This window comes from Dendrobates tinctorius, unplaced genomic scaffold, assembly GCF_039654945.1.
Source record: "Dendrobates tinctorius isolate UK_male_01 unplaced genomic scaffold, ASM3965494v1 ptg000302l, whole genome shotgun sequence".
In the NCBI taxonomy this organism is placed as follows: domain Eukaryota; kingdom Metazoa; phylum Chordata; class Amphibia; order Anura; family Dendrobatidae; genus Dendrobates; species Dendrobates tinctorius.
Window position 1 is genome coordinate 3122116 of NW_027361969.1, and position 6000 is coordinate 3128115.

Genomic DNA, 6000 nt, shown 5'->3' on the forward strand with positions numbered 1-6000 from the left:
TCTTTTGCTTAGTGGAAATTCAGGATGCTTGTCTCCACATCCTGATCTGCCCAACACATCAGAAGTTAGTGCTCCCCTTGAACAGTAAAACACAATCAGTTCAGTCTTGACCTTTGGTCTGGCCACTGCTCTGAATGCTCAGAAAAGTTATGGTGAGCATGTGGTTTGTGTGTGGGTTGACACCCTTCAAAGCTGCCACCAAGTTAAAGCCATTGTCACACACGACCATGCCTGGTTATAGGTTGAGAGGCATTAACCACAGATAATTCTGGTCTGTTAGACCTTTCAACAACTCCTCGGCAGTATGCAGTTTGTCACATAATCAGCTTAGCTTCAGCACAGCTCGTTACCACTTGGTCGAAGCAGTGCTATAAATCTTCCAGCTTGCAACTGATGTTAAAGTTTGTTAGATGGAGATGAGGAGCAGGTACAGTAACTGCTGTAGAAGGTGGAGGCAACCCTGATTGAACCAGGGCCCTCAACCCTTGGTGTCAGTAGCATGTGTTCCATGCCAGAATTCATCAGGGTCTCGGCTTCCACAATGTTCACACTGTGTAGCATCCCTGGCCACAAGCACTTGTCCAAGTGTCCGTGGTTAAGTGGACCTTCCCTGTCACATCGTTGGTGGGGCCACATGTTGGTTTAAGGCTAGGACAACACACTTGGAGAAATAGTAGCAGCTGTCAACCAAGTATCGAGGGACAGTCGTTGCCATGAGGCTGCAGAAAGGATGTCTCCACAAGCCTAAATGGAATCATTTCCAGGGCAAGCAGTCTGGAAATGTGGCCATTTAGCAGTGTAGCCTGTGGGTGGGTGGCTGCGTGTTTACGCTTGCGTTTCTAAGACTAGTATAGTTACAACTGAACACTGTAATGGCACAAGTATTCGGTTGCTGACGGTGGTTGCAAGTGTGCAACAATGTAAGCAGGGTGGAAAGTATCTTGGCCTATGTCATGGACAGGGAATTGGTGTGCCTGTAAAACAAGAGAAGAGGCAGTGGTTTCATCAGCAGACACTTTCTGGCACCTGACGTTTGGCTCAAGTAGTCGGGTGCTTTGCTTGCATGTCCCAGCAGAAAAACAAAGAGATGAACGGCACACTAGGGCACACAAATCACCACTATTAAGACGAAGCTATTTATCTGAAGTATTGTGGTATTCAGTTCAGTCAAAAAACTGAGGTGCCTGCATGAACAAACATGAATCATCCAATGTATAGTAGAAGAAGAAATGCAGCACTCACCAGTTGAACTGAAAAACTGTGTGTCATTTATTTCACATAAATTCCATTGACAGGTTTATGGACAAGCAGGACTTAGAGGAATGTTGGGGGAGGGAGGTGCCAGACAACTGCCATTTCACAATTGCTCGCTTCTACTGGTCCAGGTGAGGGGATTAGTTTAAGGTCGTTTCCTTTATAGGACCACTGACATTACCAATTAACATACATGACGTGTTGTGAGACTAACCTTGAGGCTATGTGCAAACGTAGCGTTTTTCAAGCGTTTTTTTCCTGAGCAGAAACGCATGCCCTTGCCAGGGAAAACGCATGCGCTTTTTGACACGCGTTTTTGACGCGATTGTCAAGCATTTTGACATGCGTTTTCCTATGTGTTTTTGCAATTAGTGTATGTATGCGAAATCGCATGCGATTCCGCACAATTAATGAACATGCTGCGTTTTTTTCCGCAGCGGAAAAAGACGCACCATTAGCACAACATGTGCGTTTTCCATTCTATTACATTAGATGCTTTCCTTAAGCGTTTCCGCAGTAGTAATGCTTGTCTGAAAGCGCTGTGGAAACGCTTAAACGTAACGTGGGCACACAGCCTTAAAAGTATATGTTTAACAAAACAAATATACGATAAACAGAGTGCAGAATACTAGGAAAGGATAATTCTTTCTATATCAATTCACATCGGTAATCTATATTTTTACAATATCATAGGAATATTATCTAAATAACTTGTATATATAAAATTATTAATAAAAATACTGATAGATCAAGCCGCTCATTTCGTCCCAGAGGAGGACCGTGTGTGTTTGCTTTCCGAATCCTTCTCACTTCTTGTTTCAATAAGACTTTGTCATGATTGCCTCCTTGAGGTGGAAAATTGACTTTTTCAATCCCTGCAAAACTCAAAATTTCTGGGTTAGCTTTATGTACATCTTGAATATGCTTACTCAGTCGCAAAGAGCCCTTTCCTGAGGTAATCTATAATGTTAACCAAAACGTATCGTAAGTGGTCTTATGGTTTTTCCAATATAAAAAAAGCCACATGGACAGAAGATAACGTAAACCACGAATTTAGTTTGACAAGAAATGTATTTTGCACCTTATGTTCAATAGAGCCAAAATGTATAGAATTCTGTCAAGTGAAGATGACAATATTTTCAGAGGCCACAATTATAATTTCCTTTTACTGATAATTCTCGTAGCCAGTTTTTTTTTGAGGGGGACAAAGTCTGATGTACTAATCACCTATATTATAGTAACATAGTAACATAGTACTTAAGGTTGAAGGGAGACTTTAAGTCCATCTAGTTCAACCCATATCCTATCCTAACTTGCCCTAACATGTTGATCCAGAGGAAGGCAAAAAAAACCCATGTGGCAACAGTAAGCTTCACATTGGGGAAAAAAATTCCTTCCCGACTCCACATACGGCAATCAGACTAGCTCCCTGGATCAACGCAATATTAAGGAGACTAGTGTATATACCCTGTAATATTATACTTTTCAAGAAAGGCATCCAGTCCCTTCTTAAATTTTAGTAGTGAATCACTCATTACAACATCATATGGCAGAGAGTTCCATAGTCTCACTGCTCTTACAGTAAAGAATCCGCGTCTGTGAGTATGCTTAAACCTTCTTTCCTCCAGACGTAGAGGATGCCCCCTTGTCCCCGTCACAGGTCTAAGAGTAAAAAGATCATTAGAAAGGTCTTTGTATTGTCCCCACATATATTTATACATTGTAATAAGATCACCCCTAAGCCTTCGATTCTCCAAACTAAATAACCCCAAGTGTAATAACCTGTCTTGGTATTGCAGACCCCCTAGTTCCCTAATAACCTTGGTCGCTCTTCTCTGCACCCGCTCCAGTTCAGCTATGTCTTTCTTATACACCGGAGACCAGAACTGTACACAGTATTCTAAGTGTGGTCGCACTAGTGACTTATATAGAGGTAAAATTATGTTCTCCTCATGAGCATCTATGCCTCTTTTAATGCATCCCATTATTTTATTTGCCTTTGCAGCAGCTGCTTGACTCTGGCCACTAAATGTGAGTTTGTCGTCCACCCATACACCCAGGTCTTTTTCAGTGACTGTTTTGCCCAGTGTTTTACAAATAAGCACATAATTATACAACTTGTTCGTTCTACCCAAGTGCATGACCTTACATTTATCCCCATTAAAGCTCATTTGCCATTTATCAGCCCAAGCTTCTAGTTTACATAAATCCTCCTGTAATATAAAATTGTCCTCCTCTGTATTAATTACCCTGCAGAGTTTAGTGTCATCTGCAAATATTGAAATTCTAATCTCTATGCCCCCTACAAGGTCATTAATAAATGTTAAAAAGAAGCGGGCCCAAAACTGACCCCTGTGGTACCCCACTGCTAACCGTGACCCAGTCCGAGTGTGCTCCATTAATAACCACCCTTTGTTTCCTATCCCTGAGCCAGCTCTTAACCCACCTACACATATTTTCCCCTATCCCCATTGTTCTCATTTTATGTATCAACCTTTTGTGTGGCACCGTATCAAAAGCTTTTGAAAAGTCCATGTACACCACATCCACTGCATTCCCTTGGTCCAGTCCGGAACTTACCTCTTCATAAAAGCTTATCAGATTAGTCTGACAGGAACGGTCTCTTGTAAACCCATGTTGATATTGGGTCATAAGGTTATTCTTCTCCAGATACTCCAGTATAGTATCTCTTAGAAAACCCTCCAGGATTTTACCCACAGTTGAGGTTAAACTTACAGGCCTATAATTTCCAAGTTCAGTTTTTGTCCCCTTTTTGAATATTGGCACCACATTTGCTATACGCCAGTCCTGTGGTACAGACCCTGTTATTATGGAATCTTTAAAGATTAAAAATAGTGGTCTATCAATGACTGTGCTTAATTCCTGCAGTACTCGGGGGTGTATCCCATCCGGGCCCGGGGATTTGTCAATTTTAGTGATTTGTAGACGCCGCCGTACTTCCTGCTGGGTTAAGCAGGTGACATTTAATGGAGAATTTTTATCCCTGATCATGTTATCCATCATGGGATTTTCTTGTGTAAATACTGTTGAAAAAAAGTCATTTAGCATATTGGCTTTTTCCTCATCCTCATCCACCATTTCACCCAGACTATTTTTAAGGGGACCAACACTATCATTTTTTAGCTTCTTACTATTTATGTAGTTAAAGAATATTTTGGGATTATTTTTACTTTCTCTGGCAATGAGTCTCTCTGTCTCAATCTTTGCTGTCTTGATTTGCTTTTTACAGAATTTATTTAATCTTCTGTATTTATTTAATGCCTCATCACTACCTACTTGCTTTAATTCTCTAAATGCTTTATTTTTATCTCTTATTGCGCCCCTTACAGCTCTATTTAGCCATAGTGGTTTCCTCCTATTTCTCGCATGTTTAGTCCCATATGGTATATATTGTGCACAGGTCCTATTCAGGATGCTAATAAACGTCTCCCATTTTCTTTGTGTATTTTTATGTCTCAGGATATCTTCCCAGTTAATTGCACCAAGATCATCTCTCATCCGTTGGAAATTTGCCTTCCTGAAGTTTAGTGTCCTTGTAACCCCTCTACTACACATCTTATTAAAGGATACATGAAAATTTATTAATTTGTGATCACTATTACCCAAGTGACCCCCAACCCTTACATTTGATATGCGGTCTGGCCTGTTGGATAATATTAGGTCTAGCAGTGCCCCCCCTCTTGTTGGGTCCTGAACCAGTTGTGAAAGGTAATGGTCTCTCATAGTAGTCAAAAACCTATTACCTGTGCCCTCTTATATGCAAATTGCGGCACTAGTTTGCCACCTGTGTAAAGTTTTATCTGCATCAATTAGATGCCAATGTTTTCTCACTGCTGCATGTATTGCTCTTTCCATTGGGCTGTGTTTAAAACAAAAATTAAATTTTTTTTGTAGATTTCACTATTTAATTTTTTAGCCCTTTCCTTTAATAAATGCGTTTGAGAATTTTTATTTTTTTTTTTACCCATTCATGTGCTTCATTTAATAAAGTCATAGGGTATCCCCCCCCCCGTCTATAAAAAAAAAAAAAAAAAAAAAAAAAAAAAGCCGTTTCAGTTCAGAGATCTGTTCATTGAAAACGGTTTCATCATTATTCAGATTTCTTAATGATGAATGTTGCGACTGATTAAGCGTCAAGATGTACATAAAGCTAACCCAGATATTTTAAGTTTTGCAAGGATTGAAAGTCAATTTTCCACCTCGAGGCAATCATGACAAAGCCTTATTGAAACAAGAAGCGAGATGGATTCTGAAAGCGAATGCACAAGGTCCTCTGGGACTAAATGACCGGATTGATCTATCAGTATTTTTATAAATAATTGTATATATAAAGTTATTTAGATTATAATCTTCCTATGATATTGTAAAAATATAGATTACCGATGTGAATTGATATGGAAAGAATTATCCTTTCCTAGTATTATGCACTTTGTTTAACAAAACAAATATGCAATAAACATACTTGTAAAATGTTAGTCTCACAACACATCATGTATGTTAACCCCTTAATGTCTATGGACGTTCACAGTCCATCATGGCAGGAGGTAACTTCCCGCACCAGGACGAACTGTGCACAACCTGCCTTTGAAAGGTCACTGTGTGTAAACACGCAGTGACAGTTCAGTGCTAACAGCTGTCTGACAGCTGACAGGCACAGCAAGGGGTGCAGGGACCCTTGCAGTCAGTCTCTGCACCCCAAGCACTGTGAGTGGTGAGTCAATCTGA